Source organism: Neovison vison, chromosome 1 (genome assembly GCF_020171115.1).
Source record: "Neovison vison isolate M4711 chromosome 1, ASM_NN_V1, whole genome shotgun sequence".
Taxonomy (NCBI): domain Eukaryota; kingdom Metazoa; phylum Chordata; class Mammalia; order Carnivora; family Mustelidae; genus Neogale; species Neogale vison.
Window position 1 is genome coordinate 272,686,465 of NC_058091.1, and position 22,387 is coordinate 272,708,851.

Sequence of the window (22,387 nt, forward strand, 5' to 3'; positions counted from 1 at the left end):
CCAGAGGGACAAAGACCTTAAATGGACTTAGAAAATAATAAAGTTGCTATATTCCCAACATAACACCAATTATACCTATGAGAAGTTTATATGTGAACTTAATGTAATTGCACATAGGATGTGCTGTGACTTCAAGAAACACCTATCTACCAGCAGTTTAAAAAGTGATACCCTTACAACTTCACACCCATGAAGATGGTTATTAAGGTGGGGATAAAAAACAAACCGGAAAATAGGTGTTGAGGGAGATGTAGAGAAATGAAAACTCCAGTGCATTGCAGATGGGGATGTAAAATGGTGTAGCTGCTTTAGGAAAGAGTATGGTGGCCCATTGAAAATTAAACATAGAATTCCTTTGTGATGCCCATAGGAAGTGAAAGCAGGGATTTTAGTAGATATGTATACACTAATGTTGATAATGACATTATTTAAAGTAGCCAAAAAGTGGGAATAATTCAGGGCACACCAGCAGATCAGTGAATAAACAGAATGGAATAATATTCAGGTTTATAAAGGAAAAAAATCTAATACATGCTATGACATGAATGAACCTTGAAAACATTATGCTAATTGGAATAAACCAGATTAAATGGAAAAAATACTGTGCAGTTCCACTTATGTAAGATACCTAGAGTGATCACATTCATAGAGGCAGAAAGTAGGATGGTAGTTTCCAGGGGCAGGGGGGAATTGGAAAGTTGTTGTTGAATGTTGAAACATTTTACTTTGGGATGATGAAAAAGTTCTGAATATAGACGGTTGTAATAGTTGTACAACGATGTGAATGTAACTTTAGGCTACTGAACTGTTAAAATATAATTTTATACTTCGCTACCACACACACACAAATATTAAAAAGCTGTAATGTGAACTGTTGTCTCCTCATATTTTAATATTAGAAGTGAATTTATAGTACAGGTGAAATGATACTTTATTACTTGATAAAATATAAGGAACAATTATATATCATTTCTTTGGCTAGTTTTTGCATATAAAGGATGCCCTTTCTCCTGTACAGAAGCCAGTACTATTAAAAACTTTTTTTTTAACAAGAGAAAGCTTGAAAGAATAAAAGCGGTCATGAACTTACATTAGTGTGTGTTTAATCCAGCACAAAAAGAAGTTCTGCCTTAGGAATGTTTCTGCAGTTCTACATTTTTGTTAAAGAGTTTGTAAATAAGTATGGCACGTAATTTTAGATTTCTATAACTCTGAGATCATCTTCATACAAATAACTTAAAATTCAAAGCTTTGTTTGAATACTTACCATTTCCCTAGGTCAGAAGTATGTTTTCAGTTTAAATTATTTAGATCACCAGACAAATTTCCAAAATAAGTCTTTTCTTAGAGTGTTTCATACTGAATCTTTGATTTTTGTGTCCTATACCTGAGGGTCAGACTCTTGGAGAGGAATAGACCCATGGAAGCAGCAAAATGCACAAATTGTATTTCTGGGCAGAGTGTCTGTCCTCTGAGATGACCAAAAATCTGAACAGTCCTTCAAATGTTAGAAATTAATGGTTGTGTTTCCCATGCACTTTCTTCATTAGGAAATATTTTTTATTTGTTCAATTGTTTCTGATAGAACATGGGATCTAAACCTCTAACCAGACTGGACATCCTAGTGAACTCACATGCTATCCTGGTGCCCCTTAGGCCTCCCCTCTTGGAAACAAACACACTCCTCCAATTGTAATTGAACAAGCATGGAGAACAGTTTTAACTTTCTTTGTTCCAGGCACTGTATTTTCCCAAACAATAACCTTTAAGTTTTATGGAAGCCAGTGCTCATTGTACTTATTTCTCACTTAAATTAAAACTTAAATTAGATCTTCTCATTCCCCTGTTGAAATCCCTTCCATTGTCTATCCATTGTTCTTAGGAAAAAAATAGAAAATGCTTAACGTAGTTTCCAGGGAAAGAGTTTGGGATAATGGTAAAGATGGCTCATGTATGTATGTATGTATGCATGTGTGTGTGTGTGTGTGTGTGTGTGTGTGTGTGTGTATATATATATATATATGCACAATTTTTTTTTTTTTAACCATCTCCTTTACTCTTCCTACCCTACTTTATGTGCTTGGCATCTTTCAGCCTTCATTACTCTGTAAAATCTTGCACATTAAGATGTTGAAAATGTATATTTTGAATCAAAATCAAAATATGCCTAACAAGGCATTTCAGAATCTAATTTTGTCCTTAGGGGGCATTCCACCTCTGTGACTTAATCCTCTGTCTGACGATTATCATATTGGGGAAAAATAGGATATTTTAACCAAGTACATTATATTCCTTTTCCCCTCTGTCCTTCTGTTAATAATAGTTAAGCCCATTAATATCTCTGGGGATATCCATCTGATAACAAACATCTATGGCAATGAAAGAATTATGTAAACTCCCAGTGGAAACCATATCATTTAAAATTTTGAATTCAAGTACTGATTTGTTTTCGAGAGTCTGTTGCCCAGATCTCTGTTAGATTCAGTAGTGAAATGGGACTTACCACACTATTTTTGCTCCCAGTAATAAATTCCCTGTTACATAACAAGAATATCACAGGTTTGTATATAGTTTAACAAGTTCTTTGGTGTACAATATATCTCTAATCCTTTCAGTCATTCTTTTGAGGCTGTTAAGAATCCACACTGTCATTTTTTTCTTTTTTAATTTTACTTTTTTTCTTTTCATTAACATAAAATATATTACTTGTTTCAGGGCTACATGTCTGTGATTCATCAGTCTTACACAATTAACAAGACTCACCATAGCACATACCCTCCCCAGTGTCCATCACCCAGCCACCCTATCCCTTCCCCCTACCCCCAGCAACCCTCAGTTTGTTTCCTGAGATTGAGTCTCTTATAATTTGTCTTCCTTTCCGGTGTCATCCTGTTTCATTTTTTTCCCTCCCTTCCCCCCAGGACCCCCACCCTGCCTCTCAAATTAGTCATATCAGAGAGATCATATGACAGTGGTCTTTCTCTGATTGACTTATTTATACATTCATCTGTTGACGGACATCTATGTTCTTTCCGAGTTTGGCTATTGTGGACATTGCTGCTGTAAACATTTGGGTGCACGTGCCCCTTCGGATCTCTGCATTTGTATCTTTAGGGTAAATAACCAGTAGTGCGATTGCTGGGTCGTAGGGTAGCTCTATTTTCAACTTTTTGAGGACCTCCATGTGGCTTTCCAGAGTGACTGCATCAGCTTGCATTCCCACCAACAGTGTAGGAGGGTTCCCCTTTCTCCGCATCCTCGCCAATATCTGTCATTTCCTGACTGGTTAATTTTAGCCATTCTGACTGGTGTGAGGTGGTATTTTATAGTTGAAGACTCTTAGAGTCATCTAAGTGGTCTGTTCCAAAATGTGTTGTGACAGCAGGAATAAGGGTAAGGACTTAGATCCAGCTTTTCTCAGTCCATTGTGATTTTTGGAAGTGGTATTTAATGCTTTGTTTTTATCAGTTATGAAAGTACCATGTTCATTGTAGAAAATAGAAAATAGTCAAGTATAAAGATGAAAATTAGAAATACTTTCATTCTCACCATTTGGTTAACCACTTTTCACATTTTATTGTATTTCCTTCCAGGTTTCTTATATGTGGATGCGTGTGTGTCTGTGTGTCTGTCTGTCTGTGCACGCATACAGTTATGTATATGCGAATTCTCACAAAATAAGGATCCTATTGCATTGTAACTGACTTAGGACAGGTGTGCAGCAATGATAATGGAACTATTTCAGTGTGTATGTAATGTAACCTGGGTCTCATTTTCTCCTCCTATCTGCTAAGAATGAAGAGACAAAATAGTGCCAGAGGAAATGCCCCGCTCCAAGTAAATCCCTTTTTATTTTCTTCAGTTTCAGATAACATATTCCTGGGGACCTGAAACCAGAGAGAGAAAGATCTGATCTATCAGGGCCACATAGATATAATAGAAACCAGACAGATAGGCCTGACTTGGAACTACGAAATGTCACAGTTGGTGATTTCATGTAGTCTTTCAGATGCTGCACGGTCTCCTGTCCAACTGAGGAGTAGATCACCCTGGCACAGAATAAGGAGAGGGAGGCAGTATTGTATAGACTTAAGTCATTGGCCATGGAGATGGAAAGATGAGGGTCTGAAGCTCTGCTTTGCAGCCTAATTAGCCATGTGACATTACCAGAGGCTTTGGTCCTTAACTGTCTCCTCTGTTAAATGGAAATAAATACACAGTTTATGTAAAACATCTTTATAATACCTGGCATATAGAACACACTTAACAGATGGAAACTTTACACACATGGGATCATCCTACTGCTTGGTGATATGACATGATCGGGCTCACTTTTGGGGCACTTGGCAGAAGACCCTCCTGGTGAAATTCCTGGATTCTGGCAGTGCCTGTTCTTATTACGCAGACTTTGCTCTCTTGGAGATGGTATTCGCCCCACCACTCCCACATGTACCTGGCCAGATCTGCTAATTCAGCTCAGAGCATCTTTATTTAGGCCCTAAGGTGTGTTCCCTGATGTGGTAGGCACTTTGGGTTCAAAAGGATAAATAAGAACATAACCTTCGCATCGGCAGTGCTAACAGAGAAGTAAACAAAAAAATGATGTGGTGTATACTCAAATGGAAGATCTAAAGTGTAGTGTGAGTGTCCACTATAAGGTCACAAGATTTTATAAGGACTCAGATTTCATGCAAAGGGGGCAGGAACCATCTCTTCATGTCCCTCCAGAAATATTCAGAAAGTTTGGAAATAGGCATACTAACTGTCCTCAAAAGCTGATTAAAAGCCTGAGCACAACATTTTTTTCCCCTTGGGGTCAGATGGGTGTTGGGGGTGGAGGGAAAAGCTTGTCTGCTGCCCTTCATTGTTTCCTTCCTTCCGCCCCAAAACCCCATGTAACCCAGATTCTGGTGGCACAGTGAGAACAGTACACATTTTGCCCTCCTCAAGTTTCCAGTCTACAATTAGATTCAGAGAAATAGTTACAAAGTAATAATCTTGCCTAGTTGAGGTTAAGTACAGAGTCCCATGAGAGAACCCAGAAGGGTCACCTCACACTAACCTGGTGAGTCAGTGAGGGTTTCCCAGAGGACAGAACATCCAAACTGAGAACTAAGCAATCAGTAGGGCCTAACCACCATGGGGACAGAAAGAGAGCTATTCCAGTCTGGGGAACAGCATGTGCACAGGCCTGGAGCTGAGGGAGAATGACAGGCCATCTGTACAGTTAGACAGAGAGGTACTTCCAAGATGACAGGCTTGCAGTGTACTTTGTGTGGATGGAGTGCACTAAGTTGTTGCAGTGCTAGGCTTTGGGCGAGCTGCACTTCCTGTTCTGCTTTGCCTCACTCCATGAGTGTGTTTGAGTCTGCCTTTATTTTCCAGTAGAAAATGAGTAGCATCAATAACAGACTGAGAAGGACCCCATAGAAAGGTTTGGGCATAAAATCTTTTAGTATGTAATTACCAAGGGCTTCATTTTTATGCTAATGCAGGAACTTTCCTTACTTTGAAGCTCTTAAAAATAACGGGCCATATCATTTTTTCCTCTGTGATGGTCCAGAGGAGACCGATTCCTCCCATTGGAGGGGACTTTCTCCAGATTCTAGTGTCAAATTAGCCAGAGACTTATGTCTGGAAGGAAGGATGTCTCCAGTTTTTGATGGAGTGGACTGTGGAGTCACCATGTGGGAATGAATCCAGGCTCTGCTATTATCCAGCAGTATACCTTTAGGCAAGTTACAGAACCTTTCTGAGTCATCCTATAAATCATAAACCATTTCCCACAGTGTAGGTTTGTTGTGAGGCACAAGGAAGATGATGCTCTAGGTGAGTGGTGTGTAGGAAGCTGCACACAAGAGCTTGTTTTAGAGGAGGTGATTATTCAGTTCCATTGAGTTTTCAACCAATGCGGGGGGAAGACACTAGATTTCAGCTCTCTGTGTAAAGGGATATTTGAGTGTCTCAGCTCTCTGAGTAGGGAAGTTGAGGAAGAATATCTTCTTCTTCTGCATTTATTTGCTCGTCAGTGACCCCAGAATAAAAAGTGCCTCCTTGAATGGTCATGTGAGAGTATGTATCTTGGTCATTGAAAATCTCTATCAAAATCCTTTCATTTCCATGGGGCTCTCTCTGTTTGTAAGGGCAGCATTTCACCGCCAAGATCTGCATCCAAGATTGCTACCATGATTGCATAGCCCAGCAGTTCTCAAAGTGCGGTTTGTAGTAACACCAGGAGCTTGTTTTTTTGTTTTGTTTTCTTTTCTCTTTTTTCACCACGTTGATTTTGACTGATGATGGAAAAGCAATGATGCGAAAAGCCTGTGGTACCTAAGCACATAAGTCAAGGCAATGGCAGCAAACCATGCTAGAATTCATTGCGGTTCTTGTTAGCACATGCTTGCAGTGTTTAAAAAAAAAAGGCTAATTTGACCTTGTAATGTCCTTCATGAAGTAGTAAAAATTGATATTATTCAATCTAGACCTTCAAGTACACATCTTTTTTATATTCTTTGTGATAGGATTGGGAGTATATATAAAACACCCGCACAGTTGCCTCAGGAAAAATCACTGACTGTTGCTGGAACTACAAGCCAGACTAGCAGCTTTTTCTCATGGAACTCCATTTAATTGGGGGGGTGGGGCAGACAAATTGTGGTTATGCAAACTAGGGTATTTGCTTGAACTTTGCTCAAAAATGAACAAAGCGAGCTTGTCACCTGAGGAAAACTACTTGATAGTATTTGTTCCCAATGATAAAATCTTGACCTTGAAGCAAAATGTAGTTTTAGAAAATTCAAACCTGCCCCTGCAGTAAGCTTAGTAGTTTCTTTGATTTCAGATTGTTCTGATGAGATTGGTGGTAGTATTAACAAATGGTTGCTTCTTTTGTAACAAAACCTGCTGACATTTACAGGATTTGCATTCGTCAGATAAACATGACTTTTCAAATACATGATGTTACAAAATCTTGATGCATGAGTAAAAGATAATTCAAGGTATAATATGACCAATGGACTTTAATAAAGTACCAATTTTCTTTTCTTTTTTTTTTCCATTTATTTATTTTCAGCATAACAGTATTCATTATTTTTTCACCACACCCAGTGCTCCATGCAAGCCGTGCCCTCTATAATACCCACCACCTGGTACCCCAACCTCCCACCCCCCAGCCACTTCAAACCCCTCAGATTGTTTTTCAGAGTCCATAGTCTCTCATGATTCACCTCCCCTTCCAATTTACCCCAACCCCCTTCTCTCTAACTCCCCATGTCCTCCATGTTATTTGTTATGCTCCACAAATGAGTGAAACCATATGATAATTGACTCTCTCTGCTTGACTTATTTCACTCAGCATAATCTCTTCCAGTCCCGTCCATGTTGCTACAAAAGTTGGGTATTCATCCTTTCTGATGGAGGCATAATACTCCATAGTGTATATGGACCACATCTTCCTTATCCATTCATCCGTTGAAGGGCATCTTGGTTCTTTCCACAGTTTGGCGACCGTAAAGTACCAATTTTCATTCATTTAGTTTCATACTTCACATTGCAATAGGCCCTAAATATTTACCACTTGTTGAATTTAGTGTCAGATTAAAGAATATCCATGATTACCTTGGAAAGGATCCCATAAAATATTGTTTCCTTTAACAACTATGTGTATTTGTGAGATAGGATTTTATTTATATATTTCAATAAAATAACCTATCACAACAAATAGAAAAATACAGCTGTTTTCCTCAAGCCTAACATTAAAGAGTCTGGCAAAAATGCAACGGACACATTCAGTAGAATTTTTTAATGTAGAAGTTTTTTTAAAAATTTAATATTGGCATATAACAGATTAAATATAATTTTAAGTGAATTAATGTATAAATAATTCTGTCTTAATTCCCAATACTGACCTATGGATATAACCTACATAAACAAAAGGTATTTGGGATCCACATTGATTTTTGAGTATAAAATGGTCTTGAATCCACAGAGTTTGAAAGTCATTAGTGTAGGGTGCCTGGGTGGCTAAGTTGGTTAGGCCCAATGCCTTTGGCTCAGGTCATGATCCCAGACTTCCAGAATTGAGTCCCACATCTGGCTTCCAGCTCCGAAGGTAGTCTGTGTCTCCCTCTGATCTTCTCCCCTCTCATGCTCTCTCTCTCTCTAATAAATAAATAAAATCTTAAAAAAAATTACTAGTGTAGCTAAAGATACTTTCTCTATAAAAGGGATTCAGAAGTTCTTTCTCTTAAATGCGTACCAGGGGGCACCTAGGTGGCTCAGTGGATTAAAGCCTCTGTCTTCGGCTCAGGTCATGATCCCAGGGTCCTGGGATCGAGCCCCGAATCGGGCTCTCTGCTCAGCAGGGAGCCTGCTTTCTCCTCTCTCTCTCTGCCTGCCTCTCTGCCTACTTGTGATCTCTGTCTGTCAAATAAATAAATAAAATCTTTAAAAAAAAAATGCGTACCAGGATCAGAAAAACATGGATGGGGTGGGGTGGGGTACACTTTTGTTAAGTGTATATGTTGTGTGGGGTTTTTTAAACTGCTAAGTTCCCTTCCAAACTTTATATCCTATAATTCTGAGGAACTCACTTTTAGGTATGAAAAAACAACAACAACAACAACACTACAGAGAAAGAAAGAAAATGAGAGAGGGTGGGGGTAGTGTGGGGAGGTAGGTTGAAGGATTATTAACTTAGGCAAGTCTCAGTACCTCCTGGAGCATTAATTTCTGTTTTTTATGAGGTTTAGTGTCGATGGTGTATAAACTTCTTCCCCAACTTCTGATAATTCCTTAGATCAATGAAACTATTAAAATAAGAAGGAAACTCTAAGGAGGATGGCCCTCTAAATTCCTTTGGGGAAATTGGAAAGGAAAACTTCAACATCTGGACTAAAGCTTAGAACAATCTGGTAAATTTTGATGAGCTTGAACTTAATAAATCTCTTAGTTTACCAAATAATTTGACAATTTGGTGAGTTTTCTCCTGGAAGGCGATAATCCTTTCTGGTTGAACAAAAACGCTGCTCTGGACCTTTGAAGGACCTGTGCTTGGATGATGACTTTCTGTGAACCCCTTCCTACATAGGTGTGTGTTCAAAACACTTTTTCACCTTTAACATTAATTGTGATATCCATGCAGTCCTGTGTGGTGGAAGAGAGAGTATCATGCTCATATTACACTTGAGGAAATGCAAGTGCAGAAAGGTTAAGTGACCTACTCAAGGTCTCAATGTGGCCTAATGGCCTGCCTGCTAAGTTCTTTGATCCCTGACTTTGACAAGCTTGTATTTCACTGTGAAATAAACATTGCATGTGTGATCCCTTTTGACAGTATGGCAGAAAAAAATGGGCACAAAGAAGGACAGATTGTTTTCTATTTTCAGAGCTTTTGCTCAATTGGTGCACATCACTTATCTTCACTGAAAGTGTGTATGTCCCCTCCCCACCCCTTCATAAAATAGTGCTGGTATCTCTCAGGTTGAAATGTGAGAATTAGAGGAATAAATAAGAGGTTAGCGGAGCACACACACAGCATGTCTTAGTTGGTCGGTCAGCATGCCTTGCTGTCCTCATTGGTAAGGGAGTTGGAGGCAGGGAAGCTCACTGTGAGTTGATATCTGCCAGTTGCCTGTCTGCCCCTAAAATATTCATGGATTTGTGAAGGCTAGAAGCAATGTTTTTGGGAGGCAGGTGTTTGATGGACTAGGTCCAGGATGAGCAAAATGAAGTAAAAATGTGCATGGAACATGGAGGGAGGGGAACAAGCCTACTTCAGGCTCTAGCAGTTGTATTGGTATTACATGGGTATTCCTGCACATGTCTCTTATATAGGCTTTCTCCAGTTTTGTCTATGCTCTTTCTACGTGATTTCACCTGAGCTTGTGGTTTGAACTACCCACGTGCTTATTCCCAACTTAATACCTATAAGCATGCCCTCCCCTTTCAACTCAGCACCTGTCTTTCCAATTGCCTTCTTGACATCCATTTTCACTTGGAACTTTGATGGAGTCTTGGATTCAGCCTATGGAAAAGAGGATTCTTGATTTCTCCTTGCAAACCTGGTTCACTATTTCAATGAAGTGCACTACAACTCACCCTATTGTGCAATTCAAATGCCTAGATTTCTACCTTTATTCTTCTTCCCCTTCCATCTAGCATCTAGTCAACCATCAGGGTCATATAGCAAAACTTACAGAATACACCCAGGAACTGTTCACCTCTTTTCTCTGTGGCCGTCTGGTACAGGTCTCTATAGTCTTTTACAAGGACTATGGTAATGGTCTCCTAAACTTTCCTCTTTTATTATACTCTTGTTCCCCACCCCAATCTATCTTCCACTCATCAGTCAGAGCATGCATTTGAAACATAAACCACATCCTGTCATTCCCATACTTAAAATTACAATCACCTTCCAATGACTTTGGACAAAGACTTAAGTTCTCTGTTGCCTCCTCCTGTAGCCTGTATATAATTGATCCTTGTCCTCCTCTATAACTTACCTCAAGACATGACTCATGCCTCCTCACCTACGGATCTCTAACTCTAGTACCTTCTTCCTGTTCTTAGAAAATGGCCAAGTTTAATCCTGCCTCAGGGTCCTTTGCTTTTGTTGCTCCCTTTTTCTGAAATGCTCTTCTTACAAGAGCATTCCATGGATGGCTCCTAACCGGTAGAGCTGGTTAACTCACCCGTGTGGATGTCAGTGCTGGCATTGCTCTACTTCCATTACGTTCCTGCACAACATCCTAACACCAAATGAGGGCACAAATACTTCTTTCTGTTCACATGCAGAAGGATAGACCTGGCTCTGGAAAAAAATCGCAGTATGCATGCATTGCTGGTGCTCTTGCTGCTGGAACCCATTCTCTTCTCTTCCTCTTGATTCTATAGTTCTATGTACCTGTTTGCTTGCTTAAGGAACTTTGATTTGTTCATCATCCTTTTTTTTTAAATTTTTAAATTATTATTATTTTTTTATTTGACAGACGGAGATCACAAGCAGACAGAGAGGCAGGCAGAGAGAGAGAGGGAAGCAGACTCCCGGCTGAGCAGAGAGCCTGATGTGGGGCTCGATCCCAGGACCCTGGGATCATGACCTAAGCCGAAGGCAGAGGCTTTAACCCACTGAGCCACCCAGGTGCCCCTCATCATCCCTTTTTAAAAGATAATATATTTTTTTAAAGATTTAATTTATTTATTTAACAAAGAGAGAGAGAGAAAGAGAGAGTTACAAGTAGGCAGAGCAGCAGGCAGAGAGGGGAGGAAGCAGGCTCCCTGCCAAGCAGAGAGCCTAATGTGGGGCTCGATCCCAGGACCCTGAGATCATGACCTGAGCCGAAGGCAGAGGCTTAACCCACTGAGCCACCCAGGTGCCCCTTAAAAGATAATATTTATTGAGCTTCACTATTTAGTGAACCGTTATATGTGTTATGTTATTCAATCTCTACCTCCAACCTAAGACCTAGGTACTAGGATTATCCTCATTTTACAGTTGTGCCCAAACTAGCTAGGATTCAAACCCATGTCTAATTCTAAAGCCCATTTTAACATCAAATGTAATATACTGATGAAGTAAAATGATTCTACAAGTAAACCCCCAAATCTATTATCCCTTTTAATGAAAGTCTCCATCTCTACTGCCTAAATAAATAATCATATTAGTAAATGCAACACAGAAGATTATGTTCATAGGGAGGGGGAAAAGGACTTGTCTTTTCCACATTCTTTTGCTCCCCCCTCCTTGGGCTGCCTACTGCTAAATGGTTTTTAAATAGCAATTTAACCACCCACAGAGAGACCTTGGTTTATAAATTTTCTTAGTGCACATCAGTGCTGTTACTCTTCCCCTGGTTTTGGAGGTTTGGTTTAGTTTGTGCTTAAAATAATAAATGGATAGAATTTGTAAGCATAACACAAGTGACTAAATTTGAAAAGGAAAATGTGTTTATATACATATTTTCCTTTCAGTCTGTTTCTGTAGAGATGAAAAAATATCTGGCACCTGAAGCTGCAGTTGTAGCAGAGAGAAACCTCCTAAAATATATGGCATCACAGAATGCTGTAGCTGGAAGGGACGCTGTCTGGGAGTTGGTGACAGAGAACACAGGTCTCATTCTATCCGTGATCACGTAACAGGGGAGCGGCTGTGTGGTTGGTTATGAATCACAGTTTATTCAGTCAGGAGAGAGAGGCTTACTTTCTCAGCCTAATTTTCCTTCATTTGTAAAATGCGAACAGTAATAGTGCTTACCCCAGAGGGTAGTTGTTACATGCTTCATGTATAAATTGTTTATCATTGTGCCTGACCCACATGTGCTCAAGAAATGCCAGCTGTCCTGCTCTTCTCGTTCCTCCTTTCTTTCTTGTGTTGCATATCATTGTCTTCAATGACAGATTATTGTTTTTAAGCCTTCTGGGTTTGTGTACTGTTTTCTCAATGCTCAGATAATTGTAATTTTTATTTGGAAAACAGATGATTATTGCTTTTTTTTCTAGGTTCCAATAGATGTCACTTGCCCCTTCACTTCCAAACAAAACTTTGTTCTGATACCTTCATGAATCCAGACTGTTCTTTCCTCCCATCATTCCCACAACATCCATGGAATGTTTACTAGAGGTCAAATACTGCACTTGAAGTTTATGTGCACTTAATTACTTTATTCACCTCGTACAGAAAAGCTAAGGTCAGCAGTACCAGGACTCTTCAGTAGAATACTTTTACTGAGGGAGGTTAGGTAACTTATCCCAAGTTATGTGGCTTTTAAGAGAGCCATGATTTGAAATCTGGGCCATTTTAACTCCAAGCACAATTAATTTACCATCTGTTATTCGTAACTATCATGGAGTTGGCTACTTGTTCATGACATAGATTTTAAAATCTTCCATGATTAAGGATTAATCCAATGGAGAAGACCCAGACCCATCATCGCTACTGGGCTGCCTCTTTCATTCAGTGCTGTCAAATTAGAACTATACAAAAGCCTATAATTACCTATATAATTCCTAATCAGACCCATGTACCATGAGTTCCTAGGTTCTACCTCTTGGGTAGAGATACTGTTGGATAGCAGTTGATGTCAACCTCAAATATTAAATATACCCTCAGAGTTGTAGAATTCCAAGTTTTTATAACTAAACCTGAAGAGCAAGAATTCTCATTTCTATGAAGGAAGATCATGCTTTTTCAGTGTGAATATCTTTGTGCTCCTACTTTATAAGGTTAAATTATCCCTTTGGACAGCTAGTTTCTGTTCATTAAAAAAAAATACTTAGTTTAAAAAGTTTTTAGAAAATTAAAAAAATTCCTCAGTTATCCATTACATCTTTGTCGTCCATGACTTTATTTCACAAGACTTACATTTTCTTATCTTTACATCTTGCTGCTTATTTATTATCTACCTAAAACAAGTGCATCATCTTTGTCTGTTAAAATTTTACCCATCATTCAGATTTCATTTCAAAAGCTATCTCTCAGGCTTTAAGTCTTTCTTGATTCTTTCATTTACTCTGTCCCTCCACTTCCCCACCAAGACAGGCAAAACAACTGTGTTGTCTTGTGACAATTAGCATTGCCTACTTCATCCAGTAAGTTTTTCTGTACCTATCTTCATTCTCTAGAGTCTGAGCTTTAGCAAGGTACGGATTAATGTGTAATTAAGATGCATAGAATTTACAAAAAAAAAAAAATACCCAACAAAAATTGACTTACACGGTAAATTTTTATATCTTTTAACAGAAGTCCTGAGTTCCAGAGTTCCAGAATTGCTTCCTTTAACTACTCAACAATTCTGAGAGTGGATTTTTTTTTTTTTTTTCTTTCTGTGAATCTCTTGTTTTTCTCCTCATGGGCGCAGGATGGCTGCCACAGCTGCAAACAGCACCTCCTCAGAGGTCAGCGTTTAAGGAGGAAAGGGAAAAAGTAGATTTATTGCCTCTACAAGCCTGTTTCTATCTAGGAAGAAAATATTTCCCAAGAGTTCTCGGTTAGAATTCCTGTGTGTCTCATTAGCCAGAGCTGGTTCACACGCTTGCTCCAAATCAACGACTGACAAAGGGGAATGGGATTATCACCATTGGTTTAGATCAGTTTAAGTTTAGATCAGTCAAAATGTATCCCCTGGGGTTGGGGAAGGGGTCCGTCTTTACTGAGCATGCTGCCATCTGCCTGCTCATGGCTGATGAATAAAATTGGAGTTCTGTTAGGAATCAGGGAGGAAATAGCTCCATTAAATAGAATCAAGCATTTTTGAATATACGGAATTTATACTCAGTAGGTAAAATAATATTTGCCATACCTTAGACTTAGCTATCATTGCATTTTTCACACAGACTGGCAAGATCTTAATGAATGTTTATTGGACATAGTTAATATTTGTTGGATAAAAAAAAGTATCATCTACCATATGACAGGTATGATTCTAGAGGTTAGATATACAATGGTAAGTAAAATCATATTGAATCTCTGCCATAAGTATAAAGATAATAACTAAGCTTACTATGTGGAAAGTACAGTGCTAAAAATTTTACATGTAATCATTTTACTTCTTAATCCAGTGTTACAGGATTAAGTATAGGTTCTATTAAAATCACCATTTTTTTTTTCTGTCAAGAAAACTGTGGCACACAAAGTTAAGAATCTTGACAAAGGTAAAATTCAAGCCAAGTTTCATTTGAATCCTTTTTGTTTGTTTGTTTGTTTTTGTTTAAGAGAGGGAGAGAGTGTGCCTGCAAGCCAGGGCAACCAGGGGGCGGGGCAAAAGGAGAGGAAGGGGCAAAAATCTCAACAGACTCCCACAGAGCAAGGAACTGCCATGGAAATTGATCCCAAGACCTTGAGTTCATGACTTGAGCTGAAATCAAGAGTTGGAGTTTAATAGACAGAGCCACCCAGGTGCTCCTCATTTGAATCCTTTTAAATGGTGTGTGTGTACATGGTGTAATAAACTTACCTTACTTGTTAGAGTAGTAAGTTCTCTGACTTTATTCTTACTTGAAGGATGACTTTTATTATATTCTCCAAGTATTTATTAAATTCCTTGAAAGACCTCTTCATCTTATGTTCAGGATTCAGGGGAGAAGACTACTTACCTGTGTGGCATTTTAGATGATGTTCCCCTTCTCTTATCCTGTGACTTTACCTGAAGACTAACCTCTGGCTTTTGAAGAAACCCACTTGTAGACTGGGAGAGTATAATATAGTGGTCTGTTCAACTCCTTCTAGCTTTGAGCTACCTTATGTCTATATCAACAAACAGTATGAGAGGGGCGCCTGGGTGGCTTAGTGGGTTAAGCCTCTGCCTTTGGCTCAGGTCATGATGTCATGATCCTGGGATCAAACTTCGCATCAGGCTCTCTGCTCAGCAGGGAGTCTGTTTCCCTCTCTCTCTCTGCCTCTCTGCCTACTTGTGATCTCTCTCTCTCTGTCAAATAAACAAATAAAATCTTTAAAAAAATACCAGAAAATAAGTCATCATGTTTAATGATAAGCAAAGATTTAGACAATAGACATCTTTTATTTTTCTAGTATAATATCTTAAAAAATTGTTACCCATGCTTTAAAATGGAGATGTCTTGTACAAAATGTGAATTTGCACTTAGTGTTGGAAAACAGGAAGACTGGAGGCACTGGGGTTGCATGCTGGCAGGGGGGTGCATGCTCACAGGGCTATAGCTGGTAGGAACTGAGTAACTGCTGCCTGTCTTGGATGGGGTCAAGACCTCCAGTTTGACACAATAACTTACTAATTTTAGGTGTCTGCTGTATTAGTCAACATCTGCTACAGCAAACGACTCCAAAATTTTAGTGATGGCATGAAAACTTGAGTGCAACAGCAAGCATTTATTTCTTGTTCACATAATGTGAGACCGGTGGTTCAAGTGGAACTCTGCCAACCAGGGCTGTCTTCATGGATGTGCGACCTGGATGGTCATATAGGGTCTTATGCTAAGAAAGGTCCCAACTTTGATTGAATGTTATGTTGCCACTCTCTAAAAATTCTTAATTTTTGAACAAGGGGCACTAGATTTTCATTTTTCAGCATGTCTCATACATTATGTAGCCTGTTCCACTGCTAGGTTCTACCTATCTTCTCATTTAGGGCTCAGACTGAAGGAATAGCCACAACCGGAGCATGTTGTTCTCATGGCAGGGGACAGGAAATCATGGGGCTGGGCTAAGGCCACAGGAAGTCTCTTAAAGACTCCACCATGAACTGGAACAGCGCTACTTTCTGTGAGTCGGGTAAATCCCATGGCTCAGCCCAAAGTCATAGTCATGAGGAAGTGTGCATGCTTCGCCCCAAGAAAGCACTTACCACACCAGTCTCATCCTACACTGGAGTTTGTCACTCTTGAGGAAGTGACGAATTCCTTTCCTACATATCTGGTATTCTGTCTAGAGCCAATGTTCAAGATTTAGTTGGATGGAGTGGCCAGTTGATAATGTCATGAAATCTATAAGATAATATCAAATGGCAGGTAATCAGTTTCCAAAAAGTTAATTGTTTATTCTCTAAAAAGTATAAAACCAAATATGCTGGCTATATTTTTCCTAACTAATTTTTCCTTGTTCAAATTAAAGACCAATTTGAGTCTTACTTGAAATGTGCCTTGAGTCATTTTACTCTGTTTAAGTGTTAATTTGTCTTCATCATGGGTATAGTTTTTTCCACTTGGTTTTTCAAGCAGAGATGATAAAATTAAATAAATCAATAGACTATTTAGCTTTAATATTGAGTTTTTTTGGTGGAATATTATTGCTCCCTAATTAATTGAGTATTCCCTGATGACTTAGAGAAGCTTCAGTCATGACATATAACCCATCTGCAATGTCAGAACCTAATTTCAGGCTTCATTATTATGATTGAGATGAAGACTGTGGGTTTATGAATCTTTATAAAAAGAACATATAGAGATTTCTAAAATCCTGTGCCTGTTACATGGAAATTCTCTTAGAGATTATCAAGTAATTCCTCTGTTACAGAAAAATCTATAGTTTACATGTAAGACATGTTTCTGAATCTGACTTTACATTGCTGTTGTCAGTAACTAAGCCCAGAATTGAGGACTGTGGTTCTAGAAAGTGCATCTAGTGTATCACTTCTCTTATGACAGAGGAGAATGGGCCCTGATGGGGTTGGAGCCTGTGCAAAAGTGGCACAATAGCAGTAGGGTTAATGGATTGAAAATCCAGTTAGGAATTTGTACTGAACCATAATTCCATATATTTTCCCTCTCATGTACTCATTACACCAATGAGGTATCATAGATAGCCCCAGTATGACTATTACTGATATTTTACATGCAAGGAATGAGAACTGAGGTTCATGTAGGAGGCAAGGACCAAAAATGAACGGAGATAGACTTTCTGAATCATGACTTTTGCTTTGGTTCTACTGAAGTCTAGATTATCACTGGTAGAAACCAGAGAATTTCCTCTTCTGTACAACCAGTGCAGCTAGGTGTGTAGTTGTCAGATCTAGAAAGACATGGGTTTGACTCCTGTAACTCTGCCATTTACTAGCGGGGAGATCTTGAGTAGTTGCATCAACTACCTCAATTTCCCCAATCCCATGAGATGATAATGCATACTTTGGGGATTGTTACATATATTACATGTAATAACTCATGGAAAATATTTAGTGTGGCTCCTAGAATGGATTAGTCATGGAGATCCTGGAGCAACCTCCTACATAATTTTGAATAGGTTGAGAAATGAAAGAAACAATAGAGACCAAAATATCACTTTATTTACTGATACAGGCCAGGTTGGAGAATGTGGCTTTAGATCCAATAGCCAAATGGACTTGCAAGCTCAGAATTAGTCCCCAGTCATGGCAGAGCTTGTCCAAGGCAGGGCCCTTCATGGAGGAGCCCTGTGTACCAAGGATGACATGAGAGATCAGAGGGGGATTTCTGTTCTTTAAGAAGGGAAAGGGGGAGCTGGATGGAATATTCTTATTACTCTAGTCAAATTTGTCAATCAGAAAAATCTGTCCACTACCCCCAGGGACAAAGTGAATCAAAGGAGTGAAGATAAACCCACTAATTGAGCTTCCATTATAAGGAATGAATATTAAGAGTGGAAAAATATTCACCACTAACAGAATATCTCAATATGTCTTAGCAATTATTGGAGTTAAATTAGGTGATTTAGAAGTTTACTGAAAAATCCATGACTGGGGTGCCTGGGTGGCTCAGTGGGTTAAAGCCTCTGCCTTTGGCTTAGGACATGATCGGGCTCTCTGCTCAGCAGGGAGCCTGCTTCCCCCTCTCTTTCTGCCTGCCTCTCTGCCTACTTGTGATCTCTCTCTGTCAAATAAATAAATAAAATCTTAAAGAAAGAAAGAAAGTAAGAAAGACCCATGACCAAAATGTCTCAAGTTACACAATGCCCCCAATCCTCTCTTGGGTGAGCAGTATTCCAAGGTGAGGCTGCCTAGATGGTGTTTAGAATAAGCTTAGCACAGGGAAGGGACTACATGAATAAGCTAATCTGTCTCCACAACTTCACCTCTATCAAACTGTAGATTCCTTTAGAAGCAAAAGCTATGCCTTATATATTTCCCATACTTTGTGGAGTCTTTGACAATAATTATTACACTTTTTGCTCATCTAGCTATGAATTTAACAGCTTGCAAAGCACTTTTGTGTTGATGATCTCATTTGGTCTTTTCACCAGTCCTGAGCGGGAGGGAGGAAGGGAGGAAAGGAAGAGGTTATTCACCTCATTTTACATCTGAGGGTGTTGAGGCCCAGAGCAGCTGTGTGAGTTGTCCAGCTAATGAAGCAGAGTGCCAACATTTGATTCTGGAACTGGAATGTAGATCACTGACTCTGGATAAAGTGTTCTTCCATTAATATTTGCAATTTTACCTGAATGAAGTTGGTTTCTCTGAAACTAGTTGACCTAAACTGTCATCCTAGGAGTCCCAGCAGTGTTCATAAGGCAAGGTTAATGGCTCAGATTTGTAGCATTCGGAGGCTTGCTTCTCTCAGGGTTTTGCTGATACCTCTACCATCAGCAGGAGACATAGGTGGTGAGAGTGGGAGAGGTTAGGCTGGAGGAGAATTAAAAAAATGTTGTCTGATGGGATAGAATCAAATGTGGAGATGAATATGATTGTTGTAATCGGAGAAGCCATTATAGAGTCGGTGACGTGTCTTTATGGGTCTGGGTACCTGAATTGTCTGCCAGAGATCTAAAGCCATTCCAAGGTGATTTTAGCAGTAAGACTAAATTGTTACATTTATCATGGGCATCACTAATTAGAACCATATCGCTCTCTCACCAATCAATATCATACTCTCTAACATAATGGAAAAAGACAATATAGTAGGCTGAATAATTCATCCAATCCCGCCTGCCCCCAAATTTGTCCACAGTCTAATCATTGGAACATGTGACTATGTTACCACCCATGGTAAAAGGGACTTTGAAGATTTGAGTAAGGTAAAGGTCTTGAAAGGGGGAGATTATTTTAGATTATCTATGTAAGCCCAGTGTGGTAACAATTATATATGCGAAAGGAGACAAGAGATTCCCAGAAGAAAGTTATAAAAAAAGTAGAGGTTGAAGTGATCGAGTTGCTGGCTAGGAGCCATGAGCCAAGGAATGTAGGCTACTTCTAGTATTAAGAAACAGCAGTCTGAGGGGTTTGAAGTGGCGGGGGGGTGGGAGGTTGGGGTACCAGGTGGTGGGTATTATAGAGGGCACGGCTTGCATGGAGCAATGGGTGTGGTGAAAAAATAATGAATAATGTTTTTCTGAAAATAAATGAATTGAAAAAAAAAAAAAAGAAACAGCAAGAAAACAGATTCTTCCCTCAGCTCAACCAAAGAAAAACAGAAAGTATGCAACACAGCCTTCAACTTGATTTTAGCCTGGAGAGAGGCTCTTGAACTGTAAGCTACATTTGTGTTGTTTTTTGCTACTAAATGTTCAGCACTTTTCACAGCAGTAATAGGAAACTAACACAGATGGAGTAAGGTTTAAATTTTGGTTCCTGCATTTAGTTGCCTTATACTTGGTACAAGTTATGCTTGAGCACCAGTTAACTAATACTTATTTATGATGGGATGATAATAGTACTTTTTTATTTGATTGTTGGGAGGATTAAATGAGATAATAGATGGAAGATGCTTATACATAGTGTGTCAGGTACTAAGATCCAGTTTAATGGTTGTTAAAATGCCACTAAATATCTTTTATTTCTTATTATCTCAAAATAATAGAAATTAGTTTGTAAATCCAAAAATTGCAGATCTATATATTCCACAGTCTACTTCAGAGAAAAAAGTTATCTGCAAGGAGGTTTTATTTCTCTTAAACACAAGCAGATGAGTAACTGATCTGATAGACCTCGGGAATGGGAAGGGGGTTTTAGGTACGATTATGGGATACTTAAAAGAATGCAGTTGGGGCATAGGGATGGATTTGTCAGTTAAGCATCTGCCTTCAGCTCAGGTCATGGTCCCAGGGTCCTGGGATCGAGCCCCACATTGGGCTCCTTCCTCAGCTGGGAGACTGTTTCTCCCTCTGCCTGCTGCTCCTCCTGCTTGTATGCTCTGTTTCTCTCTCTCTGTCAAATAAATAAATAAAATCTTTAAAAAATGAGAGAGTGCAGGAAGAGGCTCAAAAATATGATCAGGACTAACTGTAGGTTTGTGACAAGACTGTTAAACTTTTCCAGCAGAAACTTCATTTTGAGGAAATCCCCAATTTACTAATTTATGTAAACATGATACTAAAAAATGTCAGAACTTTACTTGGAACCCTAACCCCTTCACACCTTCAGCTAGTAGACAACTACTACACATCCTTTAGGTCTCTTCTCCTTATCCTTTCTGAAAAGTGTGCCCTATCCCCCCCACCTTCTCCAACTTTTCCAGCCCTTTCTGGGTTATTTGGCCTGTTCTTCCCTTCTTAGGACATCTTGGAACCAATAACTACCACTTTGCTACCCAGAGATACAAATTCCTATGTGTGCATAAAAAAAAAACGGTATCCAATGGGGTTTTTCCACCTTCTAATCACACAGGAAAATGTTGATAGAACCACATCATTTTGCTTTATGTTTTCCCCTCTCCTTAAATTCCACAAAAGAAGGGGCTGTGTCCCTTTGTTCACCATGATCCCATCTCTTAGCATGGTCTTCAGTATATATGAGGAAAGGAAGGATGTAGCCCCTAGGGTGAGTGCTATATTGGATATTATAAGCCTAGTGAATCGCTCAAACCTGTAAACCTCTGTTTCCTAATTTGTAAACTATAATGCCTTTTCTGCCCATCTCACAGGGTGAGGTTCAAGGATGGGAAAGAAGATCCAGGAATGCATGGTGGGTTATGTAAGCAACATGGCTTTACTTCAGATCCACACCGTGACCATATTTCATTCCCTGGATGTTTACTGGGCTACACCTACACTGAGTACTGCATTAGACTTCAAGTTTACAGTGTGAGCAGAACGGTTTTTGTTCTCGTATAAAAGTCTAGTGGCTAGTCCAACAAGATTACAGCAAAGACTACCTCCTTTATCTAAGTTAAAGGGTCCTCTTTTCACTACCCAAGAAGAAACATTTCCAAAGGCTATGTGCCAGCCCTTATGAGAAGTCAGGGAGTGAAAGACAGCATTAGGACCCTACAGAAGTCCAACCCCAACAGGGAGTAAATCATATGCAAATAGCTCAGAGGTAAGCCCACCTTTCTCTACCATTGACTCCATCATTGCTTTTGGGAGTTTGAGGGAATGGGAAGACTGTGGGATATTACTTTGTAGAAGGAGATGAAATCTGAGTTGAGTAGAGCTCTTTACATAATTCGATTATCTTTATAAATTAAGTATTTTTGTGTGCATTCTGTGTAGTTGCCTGTATGGAGGTTGGAAAGGAGGGATTGATTACTGGGGAAACACAAGCCTGGTGACATAATGTGGTATTTTTCAAAAAGAAGGGTAGCAAAGAAGGGAAAATGGAAAAGAAAACTGTAAAATATTTATTATACATATATATATATATATGGAGAGAGAGAGAGAGAGAGAGTATATATTCCCCATGTGTTAGAGATTCTGAGCTTCTTCAAATACCCACTTAGGTGGAGACTTGATTTTCAGAATAGAGAGCCAATACAGGATTGTGAATGGGTTTTGCCATGACACCTCCTCCCACCCACCCCCACCCCCATACAAATATAGGGAATTCAGGAAGGTAATGGTTTGTTGCTTCCAACCAGTTAGTGGCTCAAGTTGTGGTTCTATCATCTTCCTGTGTGATTAGAAGGTGGAAAAACCCCACTGTATACCATTTTTTATCCACACATAGGGATTTTTATCCCTGGGTAGGCACATTTCTTTCTGCTGGTACAGTGTTATTTTTCCTATAGGTAGCTT